General features: G+C 33.4%; 1 non-coding gene across 1 annotated transcript; it reads right to left on the reverse strand.

Moving 5' to 3' along the window:
• Positions 1 to 12,254: 12,254 nt before the first annotated feature.
• On the reverse strand, positions 12,255 to 12,362 carry LOC127746958 (small nucleolar RNA R71). Its single transcript, XR_008008763.1, has one exon. It is a non-coding gene; the product is annotated as a small nucleolar RNA R71 (small nucleolar RNA).
• Between the last annotated feature and the right edge of the window lie 235 nt (positions 12,363 to 12,597).

Below are 12,597 nucleotides of genomic sequence, written 5' to 3' on the forward strand. Positions count from 1 at the left end.
TACATAAGTATCTCTATCTTTATCTTTATGTTTTATTCATCATTCATAACCATTTGAGTTTGCCTGACTAAGATTTACAAGATGACCATAGCTTGCTTCATACCAACAATCTCTGTGGGATCGACCCTTACTCGCGTAAGGTTTATTACTTGGACGACCCAGTACACTTGCTGGTTAGTTGTGCGAAGTTGTGTTTATGCCATGGTATTGAGCACCAAGTTTTTGGATTCATTACTGGGGATTAGTTGAGTTGTGAAAAGTATTGATCACAATTTCGTGCACCAATATCATTAATATGTGATATTCATTTGTAATGTATGACGAGCGTTAATAATCGTAAAGTCCAAGTCAATGATTAGTTGAAGATTATTAATTGTTAAGATCTAGCGATATTTAGTTAATTTAGAGGAGTGGCTAGGTTCTTGAAAGATAAGAATCAGAAGGACACAGTGGAAATAGGGTGGATTATACTTAAGGAATTGGAACTGTCGAGAGCTATGCGAAGTTATTATTCAGAATCCAGTGACGGTGAAACTTTGAGGAAAAGGAATAGATTGAATTCAATCTTTAGCTGTTAATTGTTAAGAGGTAAGTGAAGATGAAACCAGATCCCTATATAAGAGAGTTTCTAAGACAATTCTTGAAGGTGTGTCATAACTTCCATTTCAGAGAGAAAGTGAGTTTGCGATGGGCTTAGTACCGAAAGCCGGATTAACTTCAATCGCACCACAAGCAAAGATATTGTTATAATTGGTAGAATTTAGGATTTGAGTGGAAGGGAGTGCTAGAAGAGAGAACCATCTAACTAACTATTTCTTCGTGGGAAGCGCCGGTTATGCCGGAGAAGAAGGAAGAGAATGACAAGAATCCTTATGCAGAGAGAGTGTACTAACAAACCTTTGCGACTCGATCTAATCCTTCTTTTGAAACCTACATTGACATTCTATCCGGAGCTCTTCCCAAATGGCTTAACTACCTCTCTAACTTTACTCCTTGTGCGCATGAATTTTGTTTCTTCCAGGATGAGTCTGAACTTGTCCTGGTATAAACGCGTAATCCTTGAATCTTGTATGCTCGCTATGATTAGAGTTGCCCTTATTCGCAAACCATATTCTTCAGAATCAGCTGAGACTTCTTTGACTCTGTATGTTCCGTTCTTCCTACAAAAGGTCTTCAATTTGGACTCTTTTCTTGAGATGCACCTAGGTTCCTTTCCATATGCATCCCATCATTTCGGTATAGTCCTGATTAACCATATACAAGATTTTCTTTCTGACTTATTACGAACACCGTTTGTGTTGCTCATTTATTTTTTGAGCTTAATGTCCTTTTGAAAAATTAACTCGAGCCTATATTAATATCATGTATAAATTATAGCTACAATTGTTGAGATGTTGATTCCTTAAGAGCAAGACTTTTGGACACAGAAAATGAAGCATGTAAGCGTGTGCCGTCAAAAAGAGAGTTTTGGAGCTTTAAATTCTTGTCGACCACAAAACCTATGATTAGTTTAATGCACTAGAAATACACCGATTACATGGATACCCAAATATGAAGAGAGCTTTCAAACTCCAAGAGAAAGATTAACCCTAAATCCAGTAATCAGAATACCCGAACTTATTTAACAACTCGAAATTAGTGTGATACATTACCAGAGGGGTATAGGATAAGTGTAAATACAACATCGTGAAGTGGTAACGGACGCCCTGCGTAAGAAGTTTATGGGGAAATGCTTGGATATAAATTTTGGAGGAAGGAAGGCTAAGTAAGTTGGAACTTTGAATTAGATATCAGGGTATAACTAAAGGAGTGAAACTAAATCTATTGCAATCTTAAAATGTAGCAAGGACGAAATGCAAGAAGCGTAAGAAGACAGTAAAGATCTACCGAGGATGTTGAGGTCTGGTAAACAAAAGGAAACTAAGAAGAGATTTTATATGCCTAATGTCGAAATAGAGAACGTAGAGTCAAGAACTTAAGGAGTGCCATACTGGTAATAAGGAGCTATTAAGAGTACTGAAGCCGGTTGAATAAAAAAGATGCTAAAAGAGGGTTATGTATCGAAATCAGAAGTTAAAATAAGGAACTGTTGTCCGAAACTTACAAGTGAGGATTATCAAATTTACCTTGAGATTTCTAAAATATACCACGAATCCAAGAAGATATTTTGAGCAGTTAGAAGTGAAGAACGAAGTAGAAATCTATGTGATTACAAGTTTGACGTATGAGAAAGAAATGAGAGACCACCAAAAGTCGTTCGAAATGCCACAACCATTGAAGGTTCTACATTAAAGGTAAAAGGGAATAGCTATTGATTTCGTAATAGATTGCCAAGTTCTAGAACAAAAGGTGATACTGTTAGGAACTCATGGATCAAGTGATCAAGTTCGTTTTGCCCATCAGATCAAACTACTTATTAGGAATATCAACGATACTATATATCAGGAAGAAGGTGAGACTCTACAGTATGCTAAACACCCTTGAATTAATTGGAAACTGGAACATCGAACATCTTAATTCCTGAATATGATAGCCGAGACAACAAAGGAAAAGTTACGCAAATTTGAGTAAAGATTCTCATTATGGAAGCCGACAAAAGAGATAGGCAGATCTAAGAAGTTAAATCCCGCCAAGTTAGCCCATTTCAAATTTTGGAGAGTATTGATGGTCAGTGGCGTGCCAAATAGTTTTTGTCGTACCTTTCGAACATATTCCAACATACTCGATATGTCGTAACTTCTGAAGCACGCCTCTAAAACAAATTCATGTCTTACAATCTAAACCAGCTTAAATGAAAGGAGATGGATGTTTCAAGTAACGAGGTCAGTTTCAAGAAACTCTGAATATGCCGAAGGACTACCCACACCTCTTTTCAGATAACTGAATCTGAATTTTGAGGGCAAAATTCCTAATTAGGTGGGAAGGATGTAAACCCCGCTAAAATTGGTAAATAGTTAGTCAATAAATCAAATTTTAAATAGGAAGATTAAAAATGTAAAACTAATATCAAAATAGGATAGAGCTCGTCAAAACGAGAATTTTGATACCAATTTCGAAAATTTTGGCCCAAGATTGGGTCAAATGGACCGAACCGGTTGAACCAGACCCAAAATGGGCCCAAGACCCAACCCAACTCAGCATAAAACACTTAAAAGAACCCCTCTCTCCTCTCTTAATCATCAAACACGCTGAATGCAGCCATGGGAGCAGAGAAGAAGAAGCAAACCCTAACCTCATCTTCAAACCTTGATAACTTTTGATTCGGAGCTCCGATTGACAAGCCGTTTATGGCCACGCATCAGGCTCGTTGAGCTCTTCAATTCTATTTAAACAAAATGGTAAGTAAATCGCGTTTTCCTAGCTCCATTTCTGCTGGTATATGAACATGTGTTCGGATGGCAAGTTGAAGGTGGAAGTTCCCTCTCTTGTCGTGATGTGGATGTGGGAAAGGTGGAAAGGCACTCTCCTTCGTATTGTATCCCCCACGTTCTTCTCTGGTTGCAAGGTGGAAAGGCACACTCCTTCGATGTGAAAAGGCACTTTCCTTCGTATATCCTCCAAGAGAAGGTGGAAAGGCACACTCCTTCGATGTGGAAAGGCACTCTCCTTCATTTATGATCCTCCTGAAGATGCTCAACCTAGAGACCAATGTCTGGGTTAGCTATCAGATGTGTCGGGTTCTGGCAAAATAACTGATACATGAGCTCATGGCTAATAGGATAGACATTCATTATATGCATATGTGTGCTTTGTTTGCTATGCCTTAATTGGGAATGCCTAACTGATATATATCACTTGCTACTTGTATATTTGCTACTTGTATTATCTGTTCATTACTTGTGCTTGAACTTGTTTGGTTGTTTGTTCCTGTTGCATTATGAGTGATGGAAGGATGGAGGAAATGGAGAAATGGTTTGGTGTTAGGTGTGGATTGAAATTCAGTAAGTTAGGTTGATTTAGAATACCTACCCCTGTCTATGGCTTCTGTTTAGTACTTAAGTTGGATAACTGAATATACGGAGTTCTAGGATTGCCTATGGCATTCTCAGGACCTTATTTATTATACGCGTGGCACTTTTACCATGCTGAGAACCTCCAGTTCTCATTCCATATTGTGTTGTTATTTTTCAGATGCAGGTCGAGAGGCTCTTCGCTAGGCGTTTGGATCCTAGGAAGCGAAGTAGTCCTTGGGTGTATTTTGGTTTTCTGTTGTATATTTATGTATATATGTATTTAGCTTACTCTCCAAGTAACTTGTGTATGTTATTCCTCTTAGAAGTTGAGGGAAAGATAGGAGTTTACTTTGGTATTTTGGTGTACTTTGGGAATGCATATATATATATATATATATATATATCCTCCGACCAATCTTAGCTTCGCAGACTGAGTTAGGGGTTAGTTATGCTGTTTCCTTGGTTTTTTTTTATTCTTTTGCTTATCTTTATCATATTCCTATTAGGTTTCTTAGCACGCAAGTAACTCTTTTCGTTGAGCGTTGTGCTTTTCATTTTTTGCGATTTTGTTTCACCTATTTTTTAAGGTTCCTAGTCTATTATATTCTTTCTATTATTATATATATGTATTTTATATATTTAGAGGTCGTAGAGTCTCACCACCTCTGTTTTACATCCTAGCTGTAAAGCTCTGTGTGGTAGAGTGTTACAATTATTATGCAAAGATATTAAGAAATTTGTTCTGTCTGTTTTAAAAATTCTATGATTGTTTTCTTCAATCTCTTTAAATAATTTGAAATAGCAAAAAGGATTAAAGTTACCTAAAAAAATTACAACAGTTTAAGTTTAATTATATTGTTGTTTCTACTATGTAAGAAATATTTGATTTAGATTGGGGAGTTATGTGGTCTCTAAAAATATAGTGGTTAAGAGTGATCAAATTTTGATTGACCTGTATAAGGAGGACAACTGGCAACACTATTGAAATTACTTGAACTAATAATAATAATCATAAATGATTCGATTAGGTGGGTGAGTGTGGTAAATTTCTCACCGCAGGGTACATCCATAATTACAATCCCAAAAAAATCCTCCATCTGTATGAGTTTTATACGTAATTGGATAAAGACAAACATCAAATAATTGTTACTTTTTTTTTAAAAAAAATGATCTAATATAAAGTATTATCTAATTCTTCTTAACAAAATATTTTCTCAATTTATTAAAGTTATGTTTTTTCAGAAAAATTTATTATTTAATTAGACAAAATGTATTCCGAAAATAAAAATTCTATTAAAATAATGAGAGTCGTTTTAATGATTGCATATGCAATTATTATTTACTATTAATTAGGAAATATTAGCTAGGTATTTATATTATATATATTTTAAATTATGAAAAAGATAAATAGTCACATGTCATTCTCTTATTACAATTGAAATTAAATCTTTTCCTCCAAACTTAAATTGCTCTCCCCTCTTCTCTCTCCCTTTTTCTATCTCTCTCATTCCACCCACTCTATCTTTCTTATATATCATTATCAACGACTAATTACAAATTTGACCATCAAAATGTGTAATATGATATTCTTTAATTGTATTGAAATTAAATTAAAATTAAAATATTAAAATTAAAATTAAAATATAACTATATTATATATTATATATTATATATTACTCACTAATTTAATAACCAAAATGTGTCACATGACACTCTCTTATTAAAATTATGAAGAAATATTTTTTTCCAAAATTAATAAACTCTCTTTCTACATTCTCTTATCTACCTCTCTTTTTTTCTATTTCTCTCTATTCTTTTCATTCTATATATAATTTATATTTTATATTAATAATTTGACAAATCAAAATATGTTACTAGATATATTTTCATTACAATTAAAATAATTTTTTCTAAATTTAATAAACTCTCTCTATCATTCTTCATATTTATCTTTCTCTCTCTTTTTTCTTATTCTCTATTTTTCTCTACCTTTCTATTCTAAAAAAAATATTAACAACATAATATAATTCAAATTAAAAATATTATTATTATATGCATATATTTTTTATTTAGTTTTAAATATTTACTGCTTATCTTTCTAATTTATATTTTTAGTTCTTTTCCTTCAAATATTTATTACATATAATATGGAGAGAATACTAATGTTGTGATTAAAATTTTAATCAAGATTCAATTGTTGAGAATGGGTAGAATTCTTCGGGTCAGGTTTTTTTTTTAAATAATTGGTTTGTCAAATTATTAATATAAATTATAAATAGAGTGAAAACGATAGAGAGAACGAAATAGAAAAAGAAGAGAGAGGTAGATAAAAGAATGTAGAAAGAGAGTTTATTAATTTTGGAGAAAAATATTTCTTTATAATTTTAATAAGAGAGTGTCATGTGACACATTTTTATTATTAAATTAGTTAGTAATATATAATATAGTTATATTTCAATTTCAATTTCAATATTTTAATTTTAATTTAATTTCAATACAATTAGAGAACGTCATATTATACATTTTGATGTTCAAATTTGTAATTAGTCATTGATAATGATATATAAAAAAGATAAAGTGTGTGAAAGAATGAGAGAGATAAAGAAAAGAAGAGGGAGGCGGAGAGAACTCTTTAATTTTAGAAGAAAAGATTTAATTTCAATTACAATGAGAGAGTGACATGTGTCACATTTTAGTTGTAAAATTAATAATAGATATAAATAAATATAAATATAAATATAATATAATTGATTGTTTACGCATATTTCATAATTATCTTTTTCATAATTTAAAATATATAAAATACAAATACCTAGCTAATATTTTTTAATTAATAGTAAATAGTAATTACGTATGCAACCATTAAAACGTCTCTCAGTACTTTAATGGAATTTCCATTTTCGGAATACATTTTGCCTAATTAAATAATAAACTTTTTTGAAAAAAGATAACTTTAATAATTTGAGAAAACATTTTGTTAAAATGAATTAGATAACACTTTACATTAGATCAATTTTATTTTTTGAAAAAAAGAGTAGCAATTGTTCGATGTTTGTCTTTATCCAATTACATATAAAACCCATACACATGGAGGATTTTTTTTGAGAATGTAATTATGGATGTACCCTATGGTGAGAAACTTACCTCACTCCCCCACCTAATCGAATCATTCATGATTATTATTAGTCAAAGTAATTTCAGACAGTGTTATCAGTTGTCCTCCTTAAATAAGTCAGTCAAAAACTTGGTCACTCTTGGCCACTACATTCTTGGCCACCACAAAACTCCCAAGATTAGTTTATATGTAAAAGACAGATCCCGTTGAATTGCAACGGATAAGTGTTTAATAGTAGTGCTTCAGTTTGGTTTAACTAATTTTTACAAAAAAAAAAAGAATAATTCTAAAAACCGAACCGGACCGACCAGTAGAATCGGTTTAATCGAAAATCGACAATAAAACAGTCTAGTCTGGTGTCTAAAACTACAAATCTGAAAATCGTCTAAAAATTGTTGGACCGGCTGGAAACCAATCGGTTGGACTAGACCAGAAACTGGCCGGTTCTTTAATTTAAAACAAAGGAACCCTCCCCTACCCACCCGAGACTTCCTCCTTCCCCCTGTCCCAAACCCACAACTTGTGCTCCCTCTCCCTTTTGTTCATAACCGTGGTTCTTCTTAACCCCCATGTTCGCACTTCGCTTTCTTCTTCCTCGCTTGGCGTCCATCTTCCATCATCTTCGTCCTGTGCGTCGTCGTCTTGTCGCCCCTGTTCCCGATTCTAGGGTTTCCCCCGTTCCTGATTCGATTTGAGAACCCAAGGAGGGTTTCTGCGCCCTGCCAGATCTGATTCTTTCTTCCTCATTCTCTGAGAATTCAATATGTTTTGGTGCTTGGCTGGCTTGTCTACTGCGTCTCTTATGAGTTCCGTACTCTCTTATTTCATATACTACTTCAATTTTTGTGCATTGTTCTGCAAGCTGCTTGGGTGCACTGGTTTGTTGGTTGTTTTAATTTGTGTGGTATTTGCTCGAATTTGATTTTTCATACGGAGGGTTCTTGCAATTAATTTACTATGCGATTGATTTGATTTATTTTTTGGATGATTGATTGCGGAATCTGATGTTGTTGCTTGTTGCTATTGCTATTGCTATTGTGAGAGTAAGAGTGATCGGAGCTTTGCCATGATGGAAGTAATAATCAAGAAGCAATCGCTGATAACAATGCATCTGTGAGTTACTCAATTCACTTTCCAAGAAGCTCTTTGTAATTTCAGTTATGTTTTTAACTTTGTAATTGCTATTTTGTAATTTCTGGTTGTTGGTTGCTGGTTGATGTTTTATAATTTCTGTAATTGCTAATGCTAATGTTCTTCTTCTGTTAATGTTTTGTAATTTCTGTTTTATAATTTAGTGTCACCCTTTTAGTATGATTATTGGTTAATGTTTTGTAATGTTTGTTGTTGAATGCTGATTGTTGAGTTCAGATATGGTGTTGTTGGTGATTAATTTAGTCTCACCTTTAAATGTTTATTGCTGAATGCTGCTTTTTTAACATTCCATACATGTTCGATACACTCAAATATATAGTGGAATTTGTGTATTATAGGTGATGAGCGAATAATTTATACGCTTTTTGGCATTGTTTTTAAGTAGTTTTTAGTAGGATCTAGCTACATTTAGGGATGTTTTCATTAGTTTTTATGCTAAATTCACATTTCTGGACTTTACTATGATTTTGTGTGTTTTTCTGTGATTTCAGGTATTTTCTGGCTGAAATTGAGGGACCTGAGCAAAACTCTGATAAGGAGGCTGACAAAGAACTGCTGATGCTGTTGGATTCTGACCTCCCTGCCCTCAAAATAGATTTTCAGGAGCTACAGAACTCCAAATGGCGCTCTCAACTGCGTTGGAAAGTTGACATCCAGGGCTTTTCAGCAATACATAATTGTTCGAGCTTAGACAACGCAAACTGGCGTTCAACGCCAGTTCCATGCTACATTCTGGAGTAAAACGCCAGAAACACATCACAAACCAGAGTTAAACGCCAAAAACATGTTACAACTTGGCGTTTAACCCCAACAGAAGCCTCTGCACGTGTAAAGCTCAAGTTTAGCCCAAGCACACACCAAAGCGGGCCCCGAAAGTGGATTTCTACATCAATTACTTACTTTTGTAAACCCTAGTAGCTAGTTTAGTATAAATAGAACTTTTTACTATTGTACTAGGGGTCCTTTTCCCTATTTTTTGAATTCATATGTCTTTTGTGGAAGCTGCCCATTCGGTCATGCCTGGACCATTATCACTTATGTATTTTCAATGGTGGAGTTTCTACACACTATAGATTAAAGGTGTGGAGCTCTGCTGTACCTCGAGTTTTAATGCAATTACTACTATTTCCTATTCAATTCATGCTTATTCTTATTCTAAGATATTCGCTGCACTTCAACATGATGAATGTGATGATCAGTGACACTCATCATCATTTTCACCTATGAACGCGTGACTGACAACCACTTCCGTTCTACCTTAGAATGAGCGTGTATCTCTTGGATTCTTTAATTAGAAACTTCGTGGTATAAGCTAGAATTATTGGTGGCCATTCTTAAGAATCCGGAAAGTCTAAACTCTGTCTGTGGTATTCCGAGTAGGATTCAGGGATTGAATGACTGTGACGAGCTTCAAACTTGCAATTGTTGGGCGTGGTGACAGACGCAAAAGAATCAATGGATTCTATTTTGACATGATCGAGAACCGACAGATGATTAGCCGTGCTATGACAGAGCATTTGGACCATTTTCACTGAGAGGATGGGATGTAGCCATTGACAACGGTGATGCCCTACATATAGCTTGCCATGGAAAGGAGTAAGAAGGATTGGATGAAAGCAGCAGGAAAGCAGAGATTCAGAAGGAACACAACATCTCCATACACTTATTTGAAATTCCTACCAATGATTTACATAAGTATCTCTATCTTATTTTATGCTTTATTTATTATTATTTTCGAAAACTCCATAACCATTTATTATCCGCCTAACTGAGATTTACAAGATGACCATAGCTTGCTTCATACCAACAATCTCCATGGGATCAACCCTTACTCACGTAAGGTATTACTTGGACGACCCAGTGCACTTGCTGGTTAGTTGTGCGAACTTGTGACAAAGTGTGATTCATGTTTGAGATCGCTACCAAGTTTTTGGCGCCATTGTTGATGATCACAATTTCGTGCACCAAGTTTTTGGCGCCGTTGCCGGGGATTGTTTGAGTTTAGACAACTGACGGTTCATCTTGTTGCTCAGATTAGGTAATTTTCTTTTCAAAAATCTTTCAAAATTTTGTTTTCTTTATTTTCGTTTTTCCAAAAAAGAAATTTTTGAAAAAACTAAAAAAAAATAAAAAAAATAAAATACAAAAAAATCAATAAAATCATAAAAACAAAAAATATTTTGTTTCTTGTTTGAGTCTTGTGTCATGTTTTAAGTTTGGTGTCAATTGCATGTTCATCTTTTTCTTGCATTTCTCGAAAATTCATGCATTGTATTTTTCATGATCTTCAAGTTGTTCTTGGTGAATTTTCTTGTTTGATTTTCATGTTTTCTTGTTTTGTGTTTTTTGTTGTTTTTATGTGCATTCTTGCATTCATAGTGTCTAAGCATGAAAAATTTCTAAGTTTGGTGTCTTGCATGTTTTCTTTTCTTGAAAATTTTTTCAAAAATATGTTCTTAATGTTCATCTTGACATTCAAAGTGTTCTTGGTGTTCATCTTGACATTCATAGTGTTCTTGCATGTATTATGTGTTTTGATCTTAATTTTCATGTTGTGAGTCATTTTTGGTGTTTTTCTCTCTCATCATTAAAAATTAAAAAAAAATTAAAAAATATCTTTTCCTTATTTTGCTCATAATTTCCAAAAATTTGAGTTGACTTAGTCAAAAATTTTTAAAACTTAGCTATTTCTTATAAGTCAAGTCAAATTTTCAATTTTAAAAATCCTATCTTTTCAAAATCTTTTTCAAAACTCAAATCTTTTTCATTTTTTATTATTTTCGAAAATTTTTAAATTTTATTTTCAAAATCTTTTTCTTATCTTTATTTTAAAATTTCGAAAACTTTACTAACAATTAATGTGATTGATTCAAAAATTTGAAGTTTGTTACTTTCTTGTTAAGAAAGGTTCAATCTTTAAATTCTAGAGTCATATCTTTTAGTTTCTTGTTAGTCAAGTAATCAATTTTAATTTTAAAAATCATATCTTTTCAAAATATCTTTTTCAATCATATCTTTTTCAAAATATCTTTTTCAATTCATATCTTTTTCAAAAATTTGATTTCAAAATATCTTTTCTAACTTCTTATCTTTTCAAAATTGATTTTCAAATCTTTTTCAACTAAATAATTGACTTTTGTTTGTTTTACTATTTCTTATGTTTTTCAAAACCACCTAACTACTCTTCTCTCTCTCATTTTCGAAAATCATCCCCCTCTTTTCAAAATTTTTTTAAATTAACTAATTTATTCAAATTTTAATTTTAATTTTATTTCTTCTCTTAATTTTCGAAAATTTCTCCCTCTCTCATCTCCTTCTATTTATTTATCTACTAACACTTCTCTTCCACTCAAGAATTTGAACCCACTCTCTTCCCCCTTGTGTTTGGATTCTTACCTTTTCCTTCTTCTATTCCTTTCTTCTTCTACTAATATAAAGGAATCTCTATACTGTGACATAGAGGATTCCTCTTCTTTTTCTGTTCTCTTCTCTTTCATATGAGCAGGAACAAGAAAAAAGGCATTCTTGTTGAAGCTAATCCTTAACCTAAAAGGACTCTGAAGAGGAAACTAAGAGAAGCTAAATTACAACAAGCCAGAGACAACCTTACTGAAATTTTCGAACAAGAAAAGGATATGGCAGCCAAACCCAACAACAATAATGCAAGGAGGATGCTTGGTGATTATACTACACCTACTTCCAAATTTGATGGAAAAAGCATCTCAATTCCTGCCATTGGGGCAAACAATTTTGAGCTGAAGCTTCAACTAGTTGCTCTAATGCAACATAACTGCAAGTTCCATAGACTTCCATCAGAAGATCCCTATCAATTTTTAATTGAATTCTTGCAGATCTGTGAGACTGTTAAGACTAATGGAGTAGATCCTGAAGTCTACAGGCTCATGCTTTTCCCTTTTGCTGTAAGAGACAAAGCTAGAATATGGTTGGATTCACAACGTAAAGATAGCCTGGACTCTTGGGATAAGCTGGTCACGGCTTTCTTGGCTAAATTCTTTCCTCCTCAAAAGCTGAGCAAGCTTAGAATGGATGTTCAGACCTTCAAACAAAAAGATGGTGAATCCCTCTATGAAGCTTGGGAAAGATACAAGTAGATAACCAAAAGGTGTCCTTCTGACATGCTTTCAGAGTGGACCATTTTGGATATATTCTATTATGGTCTATCTGAGTTTTCCAAGATGTCACTGGACCATTCTGCAGGTGGATCCATTCACCTAAAGAAAACGCCTGCAGAAGCTTAAGAACTTATTGACATGGTTGCAAATAACCAATTCATGTACACTTCTGAGAGAAATTCTGTGAATAATGGGATGCCTCAGAGGAAGGGAGTTCTTGAGATTGATGCTTTAAATGCCATAT

The sequence above is a fragment of the Arachis duranensis genome, chromosome 4 (genome assembly GCF_000817695.3).
Source record: "Arachis duranensis cultivar V14167 chromosome 4, aradu.V14167.gnm2.J7QH, whole genome shotgun sequence".
NCBI classification, from domain to species: domain Eukaryota; kingdom Viridiplantae; phylum Streptophyta; class Magnoliopsida; order Fabales; family Fabaceae; genus Arachis; species Arachis duranensis.